This window comes from Ursus arctos, unplaced genomic scaffold, assembly GCF_023065955.2.
Source record: "Ursus arctos isolate Adak ecotype North America unplaced genomic scaffold, UrsArc2.0 scaffold_6, whole genome shotgun sequence".
Taxonomy (NCBI): domain Eukaryota; kingdom Metazoa; phylum Chordata; class Mammalia; order Carnivora; family Ursidae; genus Ursus; species Ursus arctos.
Genome location: NW_026623078.1, coordinates 74,108,664 through 74,130,014, shown reverse-complemented (window position 1 = coordinate 74,130,014; position 21,351 = coordinate 74,108,664). Strand labels below are relative to the sequence as shown.

At 54.2% G+C, this 21,351-nt stretch overlaps 1 protein-coding gene and 1 long non-coding RNA gene across 2 annotated transcripts in view; both read right to left on the bottom strand.

Moving 5' to 3' along the window:
* The window catches only part of LOC113252724 (uncharacterized), a 217,626-nt gene that overhangs the window by 135,053 nt on the left and 61,222 nt on the right, over positions 1 to 21,351 (bottom strand). The window lies entirely within an intron of this gene.
* LOC130542864 (uncharacterized) overlaps positions 11,256 to 21,351 on the bottom strand; it is a 70,292-nt gene continuing 60,196 nt past the window's right edge. Inside the window, exon 2 of the long non-coding RNA XR_008957731.1 lies at positions 11,256 to 15,492. This is a non-coding gene — a long non-coding RNA (uncharacterized LOC130542864). The remainder of the gene's footprint in view (positions 15,493 to 21,351) is intronic.

Genomic DNA, 21,351 nt, shown 5'->3' with positions numbered 1-21,351 from the left:
TTGTCGTCAAGGGCTCAGCTGTGTGGGGGCAAGGTGGTGGCAGATGCCCTGTTGCCTCAAGACGAACGACCTGGTGGTGATACAGACCCCGGGGGCAAGGCCCAGCCCATCACTTGGAGAGGCCGCAGGCTCCAGAGAACATCCTGTCCCGGGATGAGCATCCAAGGAGAGCAAAGACACGGCTAAACTGGGCTGGGAAGTGGGACCTGTGAGCAAGTCGGAGGGGGGCTGAGAGAGGGAAACCCTCGAGATGACTCCACACCTTCCACTGGCCTGGAGCGGCTGAACAGGCCATTTGGGGAATCAGTGGCCAGCTGGCTTCCATTTCCACAGCAGAGAGAGGGGAGGAAGTGTGCACGGCAGGTGAGCCGAAGGAAGTGCTTCCAGCTTTGTGAGGCCCCTGAACCTGGCCAAATCTGCCAGCACCTGGCACAGAACACAGACCACCCGGGGGGAGGGGCGGAGCAGTCTACTCCACCCACGCGGCGAGCAGTGCCCCGATGGGGCCTCACACTTAACGGCTGCCGTCCCTCATTGAAACACCATCTACACCCAAGAGGTGGAACTGGCCGCAGTCACACATGGCCCAGCATGAACCTTGACGCCCCAGGGCTTCCCAGCGCCAAAGGGCACACTCCAGGTCAAGCTCGGTGCATGAATTTTCTCATCACTGAGCTACAGAGGGAATCCTGGTTTGAGCAGACGTGAAGAGGAAGCCATGCCTGAGCCTGGGGGGTAAAGCGCGCTCTCCAAACCTGAGGAAAGCTCGCGCACTCCGGGGACAGCTGCACAGAAAGGCCAGCTGGACAGGGTGATGTGAGCTGAGTCGGCAGAAGTCAGCAAGAAAGGGAGAAGATGTAAGACTGACCCTATATTCGGAGTCAGTGGACCTGATTTCAAGCCTAATGCCACAGTTTAGAACCTGTAGAATTCTGGAAAATTCCTTAACCACTCACAAGCCTTTCTTTCTCATCCATCACAATGGGAATCATCAAACTTCTCCACTAGGACGGTGGTGAGATAACCAGGTGGTGGGGGAAGTCAGCCCCGGCTTCATGGAGCCATCACCCAGCAGAGTGCCCAACGGCGTGAGCTCGGCAGCCTCCCCCTATTCAAATCCCCGCCTGGCCACTTACTCGCTGAGGGATCTCTGGCAGATGACTTAACTCCTTCGAGTCTTAGTTTGTTCATCTTTAAATTTGGGAGTGGTGATAACAGTACAGGCAATTGTATGGGTTACATGAGTTAACACATGTAAACCACTCGAGATGCCCAGGAAGTACCCCCAAAATTTAGCGAGCTATTACCATTAGACAACCTTCAGGAAAGCAAACAGTCTTTCCCCCTCAATCGTCTGTGTGGTGAGTACAGATATCTGCACTGAGCTGAACGCCGGCTCCAAAGGCTCCCGCTGCAGGGACACAGAATTTTTTAAAAGGGGGATCTGTTCACTCTTGAGGAAGTGAAGAGACAGCCGAAAGGCTCACCAACTAGGGGCATTCAGCCAGGTCTCCTCCAAAAGCCAGTCCTGCCCCTGCCCCCAGCCCCAGCCCCCAACTGCCCGCACTGAGCCGCGCCCGTTCTTTATCCATCATGAGACAAGCACCACCCAGAAACCTGCGGTGAGGTTCAGTTAAAACAGTTTATGGAAAGGAAAGCTGCTCCTTCTGTCTTCGCTTAAGATAAGCAAAGTCAGAGACTGGAAAGGAGCCTGGGCTTCACCTGCAATACTGACTCCTGGTCACAACAGAGACACTCTCAATGTCGCTGAGCATGGCAGAGCGGAACCAGCATGCTCTCAGACATAGCTGGTGTTCAGCTCTAGTTCTGTGGCTATGTCTTCGGGCAAGCTCCTGACCCCCCTGGGCCTCAGTTTCCTCATCTGTATATCAGGGAATCCATAGGGGTTGTAGTGAGGCTAAGACATAAGGAGCCCCAGAGGGCGACTGGCACACAGTCTCTTCCCAGATTCCAGCCCCACACTTCCGTGATCGCTCTCTAGAACTCCCACTCCGGGGCTAGCCCCTACAGAACCTCAGCAAGGGCAGCAAGTTAAGTGCTGGGAGTGGGGGACCAGCGGCCCCCAGGCTTTGTTGCGTGGGTCAGAGAAACCACGCTCGGGAACACTCCTGGCTGCAGCTTTCCTGGTGAGAGCTCCCAACACAGACGTGCCTGGGTCTACTCAAATGACACCAGCCAAGAAAGCACTGTCCAGAACAAAGGAATGTGGCTGTCAGCAAAAGGGAAAAGTTTCCAAGAGGAGCTGCACAGATGCTGGAAACAAAAGGAGAGGTCACCTACTTCTGGGGTTCCTGCCTGTTCAGCCTCCCCTACGCCACCAATGGTTCCAAGCAAGAGGAAGAGGAGATGGGTGTCCAGGGCTCAGCCTACCCCAGACTCTGAGCGCAAGCCCTTGGGAGTGACGATCTGTGGGAGGCTGAAGGAAAGTCTGCACCCCTATCCCTTCCCAGAACCCTCAATGGTTAACAGCACAGGCTCTGGAGCTAGAATACCAGAGCAGCCACTTTTGGCTGTGTGACCTCAGACATTATACTCAACCTCTCTGATCCTCTGTTTTTCTTGTTTGTAAAATGGGACTAATGACAGCACTGCATCTCCTTGGATGACTTCAGGAATTAAGTTATGTAACAGACGGCCAGGGCTTAACCACTAGATGAATGTCAGCTATGATTACTAGCTACTAACCTAATTGTTACCGTCAGCAAGGCATTTAATTTCACTGATCCAACCAGTGCGGGTTTTGCAGTTGTCCATCTGATAGAGATTTCCCAGCAAATGAAGACAGTTCAGAAAAGAGGGAGGCGTTCGCATTCTCTGCCAGATTCCTACAAGGTGGACCACTTCAGCTCCGGACTGCACACCTGCCCCACAGAATACAGGCTCTTATCCCCAGTTTGCAGATGCGGACACCAAAGCTCTGTGGCCCCGGAAACAGAACGCGAGTCAATTCTTTCAGGAACAAAAACAAGCTTCAAAAGCATCCCCTCCTGGTGCACACGTTCATCACCAACCCCCCCAAGTTCGCACACATCTGCTCCCAACCCCCACCATCCCAAGCCTCCTCTCCTGAGTCGAGGGTGGAGCCTGCCTAATTAGGCACCCTGCCAACTGTTCTCCTGCCCTAAGGTGGCAGAGCTGACCTAAGGGCAGGGGTGAGGATGACACGGTGCGCCTGGGCCCTCCCCTGCACCCCAGCCCTCACAGGCACAGCCTCTCCCCCGGCCTCATCAGAACTACCTCCCACCCGAGCGCTGCAGACAGACGCCCAATCTCGGCCACCGTGACCCCTGCAGCACCTCCAGGGCTGACATACAAACAGTCCTCCAAGAACAAGAACATGAGTGCCCTGCTTCTGTCTGGTTCCAAAAGCCTTAGGCCCAGTATTTTCCTCACGACCCTCCACTCCTGGAGGCTGGTCACTGTCTGCCAGAGGGGAGTCCTGGTTCCCTCTCCCGTCCCAGTGTGCCTGCAGGGGCTGCCCACGGTCCAGCTTTCCAACACACAGGCCTCCATGTCCCAGGACCCCCACATCCTGCACGGCACCACCATGCCCACTAAGGACTGCACTGACCTCCCCTCCAGCAGGGCCGCAGCAATTCTTAAAGCTGCCTCCTGTCCACTTAGCTTTTAAATGAAAAAGAGCTGCCCGCAGGTCTCTCTCCAGAGAGCTTCCCACACATGCTAAATATTATGCATGTACTAGCTCACTAAAATAATCCCTAGATGTGAACACTAGCTTTACTCCCCTTCTGCAGCTAGGGGAACTGAGGCTCAGAGAAGTGCCTGGTCTAGGGTTACATGCTCATAAGTAACAAAGCCATGATTCAAACTCAGGCCTTCTCGCTCTGAGACACATCACTTGAAACACTGTATTAGACTGTTTTCCTGCTGTTTTACCCACTTTAGGGAGGGGCAGGTATGTCTTTCTAGTACCTACCCTGAGAACACAGCAGACTTCCACATATACTCACTGATTATCTGAATGAGATATAGCAGCTGACCTATAAAGGGGGAAAGTGGCCTGTGTGACCCCATCCCCTTTAATTCAGAGAAGTCTCAACTCTCTCGAGAGTTCATCTAGCTACAAACACGGGCTGGCCCCACAGTAAGGGCGCTGAAATACAACGTGAGCCCAAACCTGGTCCTCCCACTACACAAGCTTCCAGGCTCATGGGAGAGACAGACTCATAGGGCGGGAGCACGCTGGAGCAAACAGCAGGCAAGCACCTGTGAGCAAGGGGGATAGGGCAACCAGGCCTGCAGGGCAGCCAGACGAGGCCAGGTCTAAAGCCAAGGTCAGTGGGGACTGAGAGAGGCAGAAAGCACCCCATCAGAACATCTGTCCCCTCTCCCCACTAGTGATGGGCGTGCTTCACCTCCTTGTGACAGTAGCCACACTGCCACACGCCCGGGTCCAGACACCATGGGTGACTCTTCCATCCAGGGAAGCACGCCAGGAAGCTGACCATCCCGAGTGATCCAATCTCAAGGTCACAGATGATGGGAGTGTTGAATCAGAGGTCCCCCCGGGGGTTGAGAACCGGGTGTGGGGCCCCGAAGATGAAAGGAACACCAGTGCGTGCATGAGTCCCTGGGCCCGACACTGTGAACACCAACCATCCCTGGAACATGAGGCCCGGGACACTTGGAGACGACCTCGCGTGAAGACCCAAGCTGGGTTATGCTTCCTGGAGTCGTACCACATGTCGCCTCCACAAATGACCCAGAAAAAGGAAGAAAAAAGGCAAATTCCAGAAAGATGAGGCAGCCACAAAATGAAGATAGAGAACAGCATGAATGACGCGTGATGGAATTTCCTCCTGAGTCACTGGAAGGCACAGGAACCCAACTCCGGGTTGAGGGAGGCCACGCATGCCACGTGAATCGGCCCCTTGTTCTCTGGTTGGGGAGAAAGTCAATCCAGGAGAAGCTGGGTGTGGAATGTGCACACTCCTGTCCTGTTCTTCCTTTCCCTCAGCCCCTGCCCCTTCCCCACCCCGGCCCCCCCCCCCCGCCCCCTCCCTCCTCGCCACCGCCACAAATCTCTGGCTGGGAAGACCCCACATCCACCATCCCTAGAGGGGTAACTAAGAAAACGGGGTCCTTTAAAATGCTGAGGACTTCATAGAAAAATATAAAGATTTCACATTTCTCTTTCTGCAGCCCGGGCTTACTGACCCAAATCTGGTCATTTGAGCCTAACAAGTCCATCCACAGTGCGGTCTGGATTGTCTGTAGTAGGATTTTTCCTGCCCACCAGCCCTGCCTGCCCCACCCCCCTTCTCCCTGATGGCCACCAGGCCCATGTCCACCCGGCAAACCAATAGAGCTGGGGTGTAACTTCCTGTCATCACCACCACCACCCCAAAGCGGGGTGACTTCTGGAGTCCCTTTAGGAGAAATGGATTGTAAATACAGCAGGCTAGTGCCCATTCCATCAGGTGCAAAGATCCAGCCTCCCATAGGGCCCCCTCCGTCCATCTGGGACCAGAGTCCTGGCATCTCACATGATAGGTTGTGACGTTTCTGGGGTAGGGAGCGGGCAGCCTGGGGAATGTGGTCAGGAGCCCCAGGGAAGCTTGGAATCCCAGCTTCAGCCTCACTAGCTGGGTGCCCGAACCCATCTGAGCCTCTGTTTTCACACCAGTGAGGTGAAAGTCACACAGCCTTTACCTCTTGGGGTTGCTGGAAGGCTGATTTAAATCTTGGCACATAAAAGCCATTCAATAAAGGGTAACTAATATACAAGCACCGTGCCACCAATGCCTACACATCCACACCCCCTAGGACCCTACGCCCAAGACCTTACCACCGCACAAAATGGATGGGAATAAGACTCAAACCTTAGACCACAGAAGCATCAGGAGAACCCTCGCTTCTCCGGGCAGCAAAACAGTTCCCCCTTTTACCTGCTGATGCCCCTCTCATCCCAACACCTGGGAACCAGGACATCAGAAGTGTCCCTGAGCCCTGTCTCACCCGGTCATCACACCAAAGGGGTACAGCCTGCCCCACCCAAACCTGAATTCCCCCTTTTACCTCTGTTGTTTTCTAAACATTGTACAACCTCAGGAAGATGCGAAACGGCCAGTGCTTTCTGAATCCAAAATGCAATGTCAACTGGGAACCTCAAAGCCATCGGGAGGCGTTTATTTTGGTGTAAGCAGAGAGCTGATGAAACTCCAGGAAGGGCTTCATTCAGCCTGCAGGCAGCAGTCAGCCAGTGTTCTCCTGTCCTGCTCTGGCTCTCAAGACTTTTTGCAAGAACTCCATAACACAAGGTCCATCCACGAAGGGAGGGCCGTGGCACTGCTGCTTCTATGCCCTGATTCTGGCCCTGCCCTCCATGCCAACCTCGTTTCCTTCCAGAATTCACTCCATTCAACAAGTAGTGAGTTGGTGTTGATACCAGGCACTGCCAACCGGACACAGGGCTGCAGCGGCAAGCAACACTCAAAGAGCTCCCCGGCTCACAGCGAGACCCCTGGCAAGCAGAGGGTCCCAACTGGATGGCAGCAAGGCTACCCCTGACAAGGCAGAAAGTGTGCGTCCCCGGGCAGCATGTCCCTGGGGACACTCACACATGCACCTGGAGATGTGTGCAAGGAAGCTGCCCCCAGCACCATTCACAGTAGCAAAAACCTGGAAAGGACCCAAAATCCAGCAGGAGCAGCGGGAAGGAACAAACAGCAGCAGCAGCAGCATCCGCACAGAACAGAGCGAAAAGAGCAAACTCTAGTCACCCCGTAGCTACACGATGCCACCGGCGTCTGTAAATTCCTGAACCGGGGCTAGAAGGTCTCCAAATAGATCTGTAAGAAAAGCGTGAGCCGTGACCGACTGCAGCCCACGTTCAGGAGAGTGGCACTTCTGAGAAGGGAAGGAACGGGGACGGGAGAAGAGAGTCCACAGGCTTCCACTGTATCTCTAACTTGTTCGTATTTCTTCATAAGCAATGAGCCAAAGCACACGCGCCACCTCATTTAAGCCCACTTAATCCTGGGGTAGGAAGGAGGGGAGTCTGTTAAAAGACCCTCTGCGGCTTCTTGTTTTGTGTCTCAGCTCTGGACATCATGCAAAGAAACCACCCCCAAACTGAGCAGATGCTAGACCTGGCAAGTCAGTCCGAAGGATGCAGGAAGCAGGAGAGCAGAGCGGGCGGCACTCACAGGGTGCCCCGCCCTGTATTGCAGCACGGTTTCCGGGGGACGCAGGGCTGCCCGCATCCCACACTCACCTCTCATGCTACCTGGCCTTAACCTTGAGGAATGTGCTTGAACCCAGCCCCGGTGCTACCTCCAGACTCCACTGCCAAGACATCAGGCTCCGCCATCGCACTGTCCAACAACAGCCACGCTGGCCGGCTCTCAGGCACTTTCCCGGAGGTGACTCTTGGTCCTTTCAGCAAGCACATGAGGGACAGGAGGCATGGACCACCACCTCATCGAAAGATAAGGAGCTGGAGCCTCAGAGAAGTCCCTGGAACCGCCTGGGCTACTCGACAGCTGGAAAAAAGGCACCTAACTCGCAAGCCTGACTTAAGTTCGGTGTTTACTATATGTCAGGGTCAGAGGCCTGAACCTGCCTTCAGCTCAGGTCATGGTCCCAGGGTCCTGAGACGCATAACTGGCCAGACTTCCCATCTCAGGTCACGTAATGTTCACAAGAACCAGCTCCATGTAGGAGGAAACTAAGGTCCAGAAAGACCAAGCGTCCCACCCAAGGTCACACGGCCAGGAAGCCCCAGGACATACGTCCTAACGTTCCCCAACAACCTCCCTAGAGCATTTCTCCATCAGGAAAGTTCTTTTTACTATGAGAATCATCAGGTTCTCTGAAAATGCAACACAGTTTCCAGGGCCCCTGGGTGAGCAGAAAGCTGGGAGCTTGTCCTGGCTAATGTTTATTTGCTTATGTCTCCTGCTAAACCCTGTCCCTACTTCTGAGTGACTCAGAGAGCTCACCAGAGCAGCTGCTCTGGTTGGGGCCAGATAAGCCTCCATGGGGGAGGGAAGGGTCAGGGCAGTTCCTGCTAATCAGGTAGAGCCGACCCCCTCTCCCCAGAACCCCCACCCCCTGGGGAGTCCTAGATGGCAGCAGATAGGGCAGACAGATAGATGAGAGGGAAAGACCCCCTCCCCCAGCCACTGTCCTGCAAAACCAGCTATCAGCACAGCCGGCAATTTGGTCAGACAAAGAAAGGGGACAAAACCTCCCCAGCCCCCAGCAGCAGAGGAAATAACCCACTTCCCAGAGAGCAGCCAGCGGGGACTGGAGCAGCGCCTGGTAGGTCGGCCACGGCCACCCTGAGCCCCGGGGCTGCAGACAGAGACCGTGCTCACCACAGCTGCCCGGACGAGCCCCAGCCAATGGGGCCCATCAACGACAGCAATTTCCCTGCCCGGCTCTGGGCTCCAAAGCCTTTCCCCTGAAGTTTCCATTAGCCGGAAATGGAGAATGCATCTGGAAACTGTATCAGTCAACAAGAGCCTGCCCTCTTTATCCTATCCCACCCGTCCTGACTGAATACACCTCTTAGGTCCTAAAGTCAGAATAATGGGAAAAGGTTTCTTTTTTTTTTTTTAAAGGCACCCAACTCGGGGTGCCTAGGTGGCTCAGGCAGTTAAGCGTCTGCCTTCAGCTCAGGTCATGATCCCAGGGTCCTGAGATCGAGTCCTGCATCGGGCTCCTTGCTGGGCAGGGAGCCTGCTTCTCCCCCTGCCTGCCGTTCCCCCTGTTTGTGCTATCTCCCTCTGTCAAATAAATAAATAAAATCTCTTTTAAAAATAAATAAAATAAATAAAAAATAAACAAAGGCACCTGGGTCTTCTTCCAAATTTCTCACACAGCCTCTTAGTCCCTCCCACCTTTATAGCCGAGAATGATCTCCCCAACTTTTTCAAATATGCTGTCCTTCTCCCATCACGCATGGCCTGCTTTGCCCACTCTGGTAGCTCCCAATGCCCTTCTCAGGTTAACTAGGCACCAGAGAGAAGAGACTCAAAGTCACCCCTGGCCCAGACTCCCAGGGGCCAAGGCCACAGTCCTGCCCCACTGCGTGAGAGCTGTTTTATGCAGCTGCTGTAATCCTTTGATTGCCTCCAAACTCGCTCAGGGATAACAGGGGGTTGGAGAAAGGGTGGGAGGTCAAGCAGAGACCCTTCTGGAATCCGCTCCCTTCATTAACTTCGGAATTCCTCAGGCCAGTGTTTTCTCAAGCCTTCTTACCCTGAACACTCACCCAGGAGAAGGGGGCTGAAATCCCCACATCCACAGGCTCCAGCTTGAAAAGCCAGGACTCGGTTTTCCGAGTCCTGGGATAAGGGAGAGGTGAGGCCAGCAGCCAGCAGGCCCTCACGGGGAGGAACGAACATTTAGAGAGTAAATACTAGCTGATCACAATAAGGTAAGAGGTAGGGATTCAGCAGTGTCATGGGCCCCACTCTGCAGATAAAGAAAGTGAGGTTCAGAGGGCTTTAGGAACTAGAGGTCACACAGCTGTGGAACGGCAAAGCTTCAAAACCCGGTTGTGTTTTGCTCTAAAGACCACATTCTTCCAGTAATTGCAGGTATCACTCTAAGAGGGCAAGGATGTCATCTGACACTCCCACCCCCACCGAGAGGCCAAGGCAGGCTGCTGAAATTAGCATTAAGGCCTGTGTGTAATTCAGGAACTGGGCACTGCATCCCACACCGAAAACACTCTGAGCTGACCTCCCTGCACCATTGCTGAGATGACCCCTTGCTAATGCAGTAACCCCTGCCAAAATGCATGTGCCCTGAGGTTCCATTATGGGTCAACAGCAGAGGCCGAGACACAGTACGGCCTCGATAAACGTTTGCCGAAGACATGGTAAAAGAACCAGCAATGTCAAGGTCTTCTGTATTTTCCATATAATCCCAATGAAAGCACTGTCCGTACACCGTTTAACAAGCTTCATATAAAGACCACATCTTGGGGAGTCGGGCTGGCTCAGTCGGTACAGCACGAAGCTCTTGGTCTCCAGGTTCTAAGCCCAACACGCTGGGTGTAGAGAGTACTTAAAAATAAAATCTTAAAAAAAAAAAAAAAAAGACTATATCTTGTAACAAATTTTTCTGTGTTTACAATCCAGAAGTTGTTCTTTTTCAATGACAAACAGGTTTGCCTCATTTAGACCAAGGGGCAAACTACAGCCTATGGGCCTACGGCCAGTTCTTATAAATAAAGTTTTATTGGAACACAGCCATGCCTGTTCATTTACCTACTGGCTATGCCTGCTTTCCGGACACAAAGGCAGAACTGACTAGTGGTGACAGAACTGTGTGTCCCACAAAGCCAAAAATGTTTACTACCTAGCCCTACACAGAAAAGTCTGCCAACCCCTGACGTACGTAGACAAATACAACCCACCCAGCGTGTCGTGCTAACTAGGAAGTCAGAGCCAAATTTAATGTTACATTTTAGTAACTCATTCATCTTCGATGCTCCTTATTTCTATATGCCTACAGGTTTTGATCTTCTAATTCCATTTCTGCATTTTATTTAAAAATAGCTGGTATTCCCTAAGAGCTTATTATATGTCAGGTACTGAATTAAGCCCTTCAGTATGTTCCCTTATGTAATTCTCACAATGAACCCATGGGGTAGGTAATATTATCCCCTATTTACCGAGCAGGGACGAGTGAAAAAAAATGAGTGAATGAGTCACCAATTGACTTCACAGGTGGAATATTTACTATTTCATAATTCAACCTCAGACAGTAATAGAGGAGGTGATTGGAAAACTTTGAGTGCTCAATAAATATAATGAGTTGCCCGTGCCGCGATCAGGGGCCGCCTTCAATTTGAGCAGAATTATGGGATTATAAAGAGCTATCGTTCCGCGATTCTTTTTGTTTTCCCTCTAGCTTCGGACTGAGTTGTGTAGTCCCTTCGTCGCGCACCTTCTGGATTTAGGGACAAACACGGTGAACTGCGGCACAGACACGAAGCAGAGTGCAGACACGCTCAGGTCAGGGGCAGAGAGGCACTGACTCCAGGGATGTGGCCAGAGCCCTGCAGCCGAAGGAGCACAACTACAGAGAGGACTGCACTCCAGATCTGGCCCTCCTCAAGAGGGCTGTCTGTGTTTACTTGCTGCTACCTCAAGATTTTTGCAAAATTCGCATTTTTTTAACTCAAATATGTAAGCCCTACGCCGTGATAACTGCAAAATACCAGGCCTCCTGTGTCGATTGTGATCTTTTTCTAATTTAAGAGAGGTAAATATAAAACATTTTTTTTTTTTAAGTCCGCCTGCCCCTCAATAACCTCAAAGCATCTTGCACACTTCGCCACACACTCTGAGAACCACTGGCCAGCAGGTGAAGGCAGGTTGAAGGTGACAGACAGGAGCCCCGGACCAGCTTCTCTGCTCTCTCCAGAGGTAAGTGATGAGTTGGGAAGCTTCCTGGATCTCTCTGAGCCTCAGTTTCTTCATATAGAAAAGGGGCACCATACCCACCTCGCCGGATCGGAAGGTTAACCAGACATTAATAAACACCAGCCATGAAGCAATCTCATGGCTGTTCACTGAGAAGCCTGGGCTCCAGACTCAGCCTGGAGAATGAGTCAAAGTCCCTCCCTCAGCTGAGCCTGTGTAGACTCCACGGGACCTGGGCACCCGTGTTGGGGAACAAATCCAGGGCAATAAGGCATCTCTAGGAACACTGGCTTGGGGTATCTGTGTCGGTGGGAGGGCAGCACTGCACCCCCAGCCCCGGGATGTGCTGTCAATCACCACAGGGGCCCAGCGAAAATAAGCAAATACATAAATAGAGGGTCAGGCCTGCTCTAGCAGCAGTCTGGGTAACAGAGCTCAAAGAGCAACGGGCTCCTCCCAGCAGCTAAAGATGGACTTGTGAGATAAGGAGATGAGGCCAAGCTCATGTGCTCTACGCAGAAATGCAAACTGCCCACGCAGCCGCAAAGGGGGACCTGGTGGGGCCACCGCGGACGCAGGAAATAGCACCAGTGGCACCAGCGGCACCACCAGGCCCAGCACCAGGACAGGCACCAAGCCCAGCACCAGGACAGGCACCAGCAGCACCGCCCACCAGCTAACTGCTAAGTCCAGGGGCCCCGGGTCTAGTCTGCCCAGCAACAACCCAGTCTACACCTGGCATCCCACAGCAAGTGTTGGCGTGCTGTTTCACCCGCAAGTGTCCAGACTTAGTAAACGGTTTCCCTACCAGTAATGGGTATGAAGGCCCAGAGAAGAGAGGTAACCTGCCCAGGATCACACCGTGCTCCCGGCAGGGAAGCCCGGTGGCTTTGGCTTCCTAGAGAAAGGTTCAGTTCCTGCCCTGTGCTCTGGGGAGACCTATTCTGCCTTTCTGTGCTCCAGTTATGTCGAGAGGAAAACATCAGACCAACCGTTTACCCAGGTCTGTTCTGGGCTTGGAATGGAACGGTATCTGCCACACACCCTGCACAGAGTGGCTTAAGAAATGGTGTTCATTTCTCCGTCCACGTCCACGGGGCACAACCCTGCAGGTGTGGGTCAGGGACTCGGCAGCCAGCGAGGAGGGGCCCAGCAGGGTCTCACTCCTCCCCAGCACCATTCTGCGTCTTCTGATGCAGAGCCCACTCTAGTCCCCCTGGGAGACGCAGGAGATAACCCAGACCACCACGATGGGCTTGTTCTGGGGAGCAACTGATAAAAAGAGAAGCGGGGCTCTGGGTCATGTGATAAGTGGGGGTTCAGCAGCCACAGCGAGAGGGTAGGGATGAAGAGCAAGAAGAGGTGCAAGAGGCCTGGGGGCAGTGCTGCACCTTGGTCCTCCCAACTCACTCTTCTAGCTGAGGCTCTCAGGCCCCCAGGACCGTCCTGCTCACCGGTGCAAGCCCAGCCACGCCTCCCCATCCTCACGGTGCTCCCAGACCCCCAGCAGCCCCCTCCTCGGACAATCCCCCCCCGCCCTGCTTGGCCGTGGTACGGTGAGCATCGCACCCATCACAGGGGGCACCCAAGGGCACAGGAGGGGCTGAACCACAGTCCCAGCCCCACCTCGTCCTGCCTGCTCCACACAGGAGGGAGTTCTTACTGAAGTCTGTCTCTCCCAGGGACAAAGAGGGCACCCGGTTCTGCGGAGCCCGAGAGCATTCCTCAGCAGGCAGTGCTGCACCCAAACACACACGCATGTGCACACACACGCACACACCCTCTTAAGACCTCGAAGGAAAAGTCTTTACCCTGCAGCCGAATGGGCGTGATTCAGCATAAAACACCAGGCAGCTCCTGGGTTCCTCCTCAGTGTTCTCTTGGATAAGGAACCTCGGGCGAATTACGTGGCCCCACGAAACCTCCCAGTTCTCGGCTGTACAGTGGGCACACCACTGCCCCCCAGCAGGACCGCTGGCTGATGAAGTTATACAGATGTTCAAAAAGAGAGTGCTTCCCAGGGCGCCTGGGTGGCACAGCGGTTAAGCGTCTGCCTTCGGCTCAGGGCGTGATCCTGGCGTTCTGGGATCGAGCCCCACATCAGGCTCCTCCGCTGGGAGCCTGCTTCTTCCTCTCCCACTCCCCCTGCTTGTGTTCCCTCTCGCTGGCTGTCTCTATCTCTGTCAAATAAATAAATAAAATCTTTAAAAAAAAAAAAAAAGAGAGAGAGCGTTTCCCTTCTGTCTGTCCTTTTCAGGAACACTGAAATAAAACCACTGAGAGTCACCTTGCCATCTGATCAAGTGAGATACGATAAATGCCTACAGGGCAAGACAAACTGTTTCCTGACCTCAGAGGGACGGCTCTCCAGGGTGGGGGAGAAAGACATGAGATCAAGCCACACATCACAACACACCTGGGCACTCTGATTGAGAACAGTGGGGAGTGACCAGAGGGACATTATTTCCACTAGGAGATCAGGGAAAGCCTCGCTGAGAAGTGCCACTGGCCATGAGTGGAACCAGGAACTCGATCAGAATCAAACCCCAGGCCCCACCTCACTGTGGTCTTGGTACCCACGTGCCAGCTGGTCCCAGGTGACCTGCACTGGGACACTGGAGGTTTGAGCTGCCATTCTCCCACGGGGAGCCCAACGCTAAGGCAACACCCCTCTGAGCCACCAACGTCATAGCTGCCAAGTCAGGACCAGGGCGGTGGGGGTCAGGGCGGCCAGTCCTTCTGCATGCCAAATGCGGAACCGCCATTGGCCTTTGTGGCCAGGTTCAAGTATGGCTGCTCCCTCCCTCACGCGGACACAAGGCTCCTTTCCCCTGCCTGCTACTGCCTTGCCACTCGGCTTTCCCACGGGCTCCAGGGACTGTGATCTTTGATCAGCTGTCCACGCCAACCAGCAGTACCCAGTGTGAAGTCCAGCACGGCCCACCTGGCTTCTGGTTCCAGGCCCACACAATACCCACCCTCCCCAGAAGCCTTCCCCCGACCCACAGTGACCCTACCATGTGCGGAGGGTCTGCTGTGTGCCAAGCACGAGCATCTAGGTTGTGACCCTAGACATCAACCCCGCCAAGGATGATGACACATCACCTCTACTGAAGACAGAAATGGAAAGGCATCCAGCAGTCACTCGGCCTGAGTCACACAGCAGGTATGGATCAGAGATCCCAACCCAGGCCCTCTGGCTCCACGGGCCGCCTGAGAACGCTCAACAATGTGTTTCTCGCTCTAAGCACAGACCCATGCATACTTTCCCTATTTACTCTCAATGTCTTAATTCATTCACAATCACGCCTTGATGCCCTTTCTGCAGCAGGAGACACTATGCTCTGTCTTCAAACCCACTCCACGACGAAGAGACCCTGGACTTCAAGGCACTTGCGCTCCGGTGCCCGGAGACTGGCCCACGAGCCAGGCAGTGAGGGAAGGGGGATGGGCATGATGATGCACGTCAGCCCAGGGAACCGGGCTGGCTCCTGGGAAGCTCCTTTCAATTTCCATCTGTCTCCCCCAGGCACCCAGCCCCCGAGCAGACACACGGAGGGAGGTCAGTAGATGCCATCTCCCCTGGAGAACCGGAGCGGACACCGTGACGTCTCTCCCCCCAGCCAGGCCAGCGTCACCGAAAGCCCAGGTGAGCCAACAGAACACGCAGGAGCAGTGTGCACGAGGAGGAGACGGGCCTTACGTTTCACAAGGTGCCCTCGGTGAGGCTGGCAGCCACCCAACCAATCACTCGTGCGGAGATAAAGGCAGAGAACTCAGCCGTCACAGGAAGCCACGGTCCTCTGTCCCCCACGGGCATTCAGGCTGCAGGGATCCGCCAGGTACGCAGCCAGGGCCTTCCTTAAAACCGCCGTTAGCATCCAAACGTGCGCCGCGTGCACGTGACTGCAGAGAACGCTTCCTCCACCGCCATTCCCCAGGCAGCTGAGAATCACTGTAAATCCATAAGGTTCCGGAAATCCTTGAACACAGCTCCAGGCAACTGACCAGGCACAGCCATCATAAGGGGCAACTTTTTCATTCCTCTCTGGTCAAAAGGTCAGGCCTGGGGATGGGAAGAAGAAAAATCAATCTCGTTACAATCATGGACCCGGAACAGCAGTTGCGTTATTCTTCCTTCCTTATATTTGACCCTAATATACCTAGAGGGGAACTCACTAAAAATAATGCCCGGTGGCTCTGATACCCAAACAGAGGTGAGGCAGGAAATCGGGGGGTCTTCAGGGGAGTGTCACTTCACACAGGCACCAAAGACCTCTCAGATCCAGAACTTTCTACTGCTTGGGGCTCCCCACAACTACCCTGAGATATATGTCCATTATAAAGATGAGGAGAAAAGGATCAAGAAGGGGTAGGCGGCTAGCTTAGGGAGTCAGTAGTTAAGCCAGGCCTGGCGCACAGCCCTGAGCTCCTCTGCAGGGCTAAGACGTCCTGGCAGTGAGCTGAGAGGTTTGGGGTCAGCTGGTAGGAAGTAGTTCTTTGTTTTGTTTCTTTTTAAAGACAACCACAAAGCTCTGGCATCACTCCAGGCCTCGTCCTGCACAGTGAGCGTCTTCGGGGCAGGGCCTGGGGCCTTCTTCTTGTATTCATGTATGCAGCAGTCAGCGAGCACCTGCTGGGTACCCAGGGCTTTTCTAGCTATGCAGGAATACTTCTGCCTCCCCAGCACAGCGTACTTCAATTCTTCTCAAGATAACTGAAGAAACACATGGGTGCGTGATGCAGAGGGCCTGAGGCTCAACAGTTACCACCCACCCGAAGATAAGAACAACTGCCCAGGGGCGCCTGGGTGGCACAGCAGTTAAGCGCCTGCCTTCGGCTCAGGGCGTGATCCCGGCTTTATGGGATCGAGCCCCACGTCGAGCTCCTCCGATAGGAGCCTGCTTCTTCCTCTCCCACTCCCCCTGCTTGTGTTCCCTCTCTCGCTGACTGTCTCTATCTCTTTCGAATAAATAAATAAAATCTTTAAAAAAAAAAAAAAAAGAACAACTGCCCAGTAGGGACGGCCTATCACTCACCCTGATGAAAGCTCTGGCCCACCACCAGATACAATCCCCCAACCACCCTGGGACTCCTGCCTCTATTTCCCAGATAAGGAAACACAGGCACAGACGGCTGCCTCGCTCCAAACCGGTAAGAGTGGAGCCTGAATCCGTGGCCGGTGTGTCTCCCAATTCTGTGGGGTGAGTGACGGTGCCTACCCGGAGCGACTGGAGCTAAAACTTACTACCAGGCATTTCACGGGCATAACAATCCTCATTGAATCCTGTAACAACCTTATAGGTTATAGACTATTCTTACCCAATTTGAGCAATGAGAAACCAGAGAACCAGAGGCCCAGAAAGGTTAAGCCAATTGCCCAAGGTCACACAGCTGGAAAAAATCACACATCAGAGATTTGAAATCAGGCAACCTGGCTCCAAAGCCCATGAGCTTGACGATTACAGCAACGGTCATCAAGAGGCACTGTTCTGTTCCTGCAGTAATTTCAAATCCTTAGTGGCACAGAACAACACAGATTCATTCTTACATTGTGGAGGTCAGAAGTCTAACAGGGGTCTCATCAAGGTAAAATCAAGGGGGTTGGCAGAGCTGTTTCTTCTCAGAGAAATCGGTTTCCTTGCCTTTCCTACCTTGCAGAGGTGGCTCCCTGATGCCTCAGCTTATGGCTGCCTGCCTCCATCTTCAAATACAGCAACAAGGCATCTCTCTGACCCTGCTTCCGCCGGTATACCTCCTTCTCTGACTCTTCAGCCCCCATCCTCCACTTTCAAGGACCCTGTGATTACACTGGGCCCACACCGATGACCCAAGATAACCCTCCATCTCACGGTCCTGAGCTTTAATCTTAACTACAACATCCCTCTTGACATGGAAGGCGACATGTTCACAGGGTCCCGGGGACCAGGGCACGGACATCTCTTGGGGGGCCATTATTCGTAGCAACCGCGCCAACATCCGTCCTCTGTTCTGTGCATTCTTCAGTGGCCAGGGAGTCGCAGGGTGAGCTCCCTTTGTCCCATTTAAACCCACCTGACATAGCTTTTAGACCCAAGGGAAAGGTGGGTTCAAAAGGAAGTTTAAGAACCTAAATATCAGCCCCTAAGAGAGAAATAGAGCATAGTGGTTAAAATATCAACGTTTGCAGTCAAACGAAGAAATTCACTCAGGGAAAATGGTTTTAACCCTTAGTTTTCTCATCTGTAAAATGGGGGTGAATCACACCTACCTACTTCTTAGACCGAGGACGATGGCAGGAAGTAATCACCATAAAGTGTCTGTGGCTGGGCATATATTAAGAGCTCAATTAGCCACTGGTTCATGCTGCAAAGGGATGGGGCCTCCGAGAGTCAAGTACAGCCTCTCCCGGGGTTCCTCACCGGCACTGGGAGCCGCGGTCCAGGGCAGCAGCCAGGAGCGGCAGGGCACCAGAATGTCAGCCCAGAGTCCTGCGGGCCGAGAGGGGCTGCTTCCAGCAGGAGGGGGCAGTGACTTGCGGAACCAGCCCCAGTCACTGGCAGGGGGAGAGGAGGAGGGACACGGTCTGTTAAATATTGGCAGCCCCACCACGGGCTTCCCCCGCAGGAACTCGGGGTGCTACCCTGCATAGCCTGTCCTGGCATCCCGCAGTAACACTTCCCTCTCGGGGAGCATTTTCACTTCCTCTGCTACGTGATTCCTTCCTAGGCTTTTCCTAACAGACTGGCCAAAATAAAAAAAGACAGTCAATACCCAGGACTGGCTTCTTAGGTGGCACTGGACTTGTCACACAAGCTGGGGACAGACGACGGGAAGAAACACCAGCGACCACGTTGGGAAACGGGCATCAGCCACTAAAACTGAATAGATACACACCGAGTTCCACACCTATGTGTAAGCGTGCAGAAAAGTGCACCTGTTCACCGAAAGTTAGGTCTTGGGATGCTCGTGGCAGCACTATTCACAACAACCCAACCCCGCAAACTAGTCAAATGCCCATCAGCAGAAGGGCCTTTAAAAACACGGGCAGGGGCGCCTGGGTGGCTCAGTCAGTTGAGCGTCGACTCTTGGTTTTGGCTCAGGTCGTGATCTTGGGTCCTGGGACTAAAGCCTCGTGTCGGGCTCCCCGCTCAGCAGGGAGTCTGCTTGTCTCCCTCTCCTCTCTGCTCGCTCTCTCTCAAATAAATAAAAATTCTTTGTTTAAAAGACTTTACTGATTTATTTGAGAGAGAGAACAAGAGAGAAAGAGAGAGAGGGAGCACGAACAGGTGGAGGGTCGAAGAAGCAGGCTCCACGCTGCACAGGGAGCCTGACACCGGGCTCAATCCCAGGACCCTGAGATCATGACCTGACCGAAGGCAGACGCCTAACCCACTGAGCCACCCAGGCGCCCCAATAAAAAAAACCTTTTTTAAAAAAATAAAAAGTAAACACATAAGCAGGTTAAACAAATCTGTGCTGTGAGAAGTCAGGACAAGGCGATCCTGAGTGAGGTGGAAGGGACAGCTGGGGACCAGAAGGTGTCAGGTGCGGCTCCTGATACGCTCGTGACCTTCCATTCACACAGGTGCTGGCTACACAGCCACGTGCCGTCTGTGAACACTTACCAAGCTGCCCACATACTTAGCATATACGGCTTTTCTAGTGCATGTCCCACCCTCAATGAAAAGTTAGCTGACGTTTTTTTCATCTGTCCTGTGAAACGCTGCTGGCATGCTGCAGACTCGGGAACAACCCTCAAGGCCTGGGAATCGGCACCTGCCAGCTTTCCCTTCCCCTCCGTACTTTCACAGCCCACTGCCTTCCAGCTGACCCTGCCCCCAGAGGGCAGGGAGGGGAACGGTCTGCAAATAAACGTGTTCTGGCCTGGTGGCGCGGAATCCCGCTTGGAATTGCCCTACAGGAAAATACAGCCCCGGGCCCCATTCTCTAGGCTGAGTCTCTCTCTCCTCTGCCTCCCGGGCTGTCTGGCCCGAACAGGTCATTTCCTTCTTGACCCTCCCTAGTTCCACCAGCTGGCCCCCTGCAGTGGGCATTTTGAAGAAAAACAGAAACAGGCCACCACTATTTCCTACCCAACACTTGAGATAGCACGATTGTACACCAGCAACCCTTAAATACGGGATGCACGGAGGGATGCTCTGGTAACCTGAAGATTCCAGGTGTCCTAGGTTGGCCCAGAGCAGTGAATGGGGTCCAGGGCATGGATTGCACAAAGCTGGGTCTGCTAGCGTCTGGCACCCACCCGTGAGAGCAGCACGGTCTGCAGTGGAAGCCAGAGGGAGCGTCTCCCAGGTGTGCCTGGCTGCGTGCTGCCCCTTCTCTGCTGCTCGGTGTCCCGGACTCCGTGGGTGTGGGCACGCACGCGCATGCACGTGGTCCCCCTCTCTCTCTCTCTCTCTCTCTCTCTCTCCTCCCCCTGCTCTTGCAACAGCCATCAGTCCCAATTTCCATTTCACTGCGAGTGAGCGTGCGTCAGCGGACGGTGACCACAGCACCCGTGGACACCAGCTGCGGGGCACCACATGGGCTATCAGGGAAGACAGAGCAGTCCCCGGGTGTGAGGGTCCGGCGGGCCAGCTCTCACACTCTGAGTGTGCCCCCCTGCCCCCCGCTTTCTCAGGTTTGGGAGGCAGGATTTCGTCCACGCTGATGGCACAGAAGACGTGTCTACTCCATCTTTTCCTGATGAGGGGAGAGGCAGCAGTTCCTCTGGCCGGATTCACACGATTTCTCTGGGATACCCCGAGAGCTGGGCCTGCCTCACCTGGGAAGAACATCGAAGAGATCTGCTCCCAGAGAAAGCGGCAGCTGTCCTCCCACGGACAGACTCTATTTCTGCTTCATTTCAGTTTCTCCCCAACGTGTGCTGGGAAGACACGGATCAGCTGCTTTGGAATTCCCGAGCCTTCCAGCACACACTCCCCCTTGCACTCACCCGATTCATCAATCAGGGGACAGGGGTGGGGATGAGGTGGGGCTTGTGGGTAAAATAACCCGGATGTGAATCGCGATGCCAGGGTCAGTCACAGGCTGTGGGCACACGCCTTAACCTCTCTGCACGTGTTTCCTTCCCTAGTTAATAAAAATAGGGATGGAAATGCACGTCCCCTGGTTCACGCGTGGATGAGAGACGGTCTGTCCGCAGCGGGCTCACAACTCCCATGAGCAGCAGCTTCCATTCCCATGAGTACCGCTGCCATTCCCACCAGTCCGGCTGCCATTCCCACCAGTACCGCTGCCATTCCCACCAGTCCGGCTGCCATTCCCACCAGTACCGCTGCCATTCCCACCAGTCCGGCTGCCATTCCCACCAGTACCGCTGCCATTCCCACCAGTCCGGCTGCCATTCCCACCAGTACCGCTGTCATTCCCACCAGTACCGCTGCCATTCCCAACAGTCCGGCGTGAGCAACGCAAAGGGAGCCCGGTCCCGTTCACTTATGTGAGTAAGAGTCTGACGAGCCTCTGCTCCGGGCCAGATGCTGTGGGCTTACCCAGGAGGGGCAAGGGAGCCCACACGGCACAAGCCCTTCTATGGCCAGGTACCCTCACCTGCACTGCAGAAGGCAGCCCTGCTCACAGCGCGGACGGACACTGGTTGGAGCCCGTCTTTAGAAAAACCGGTGTTCGGGTGCAGCCAGGCTCTAGAAGTCCTGGCACAGCCCCTGGGAACGCAACACGTGCTCAGTAAGTATTGGCTGGAATAATGCTGGGAGCTGGAAATCATGTCCATCGAGAAAGACAGGATCCGTGTCGTCAGGGAGCATCCAGGCTGTACCAAGAGATCCAGGGAAGTGGACATGCAGACAATGCATGTCCAAAGTTGAGCACACTGGGCGATGTCCAGGCTGTGACGGTGGTGTGGCGGGAGCCAGGGCGGGGGAGGAGAGGCTGGACCATACTGACTGTGAGAGGCCGCCGC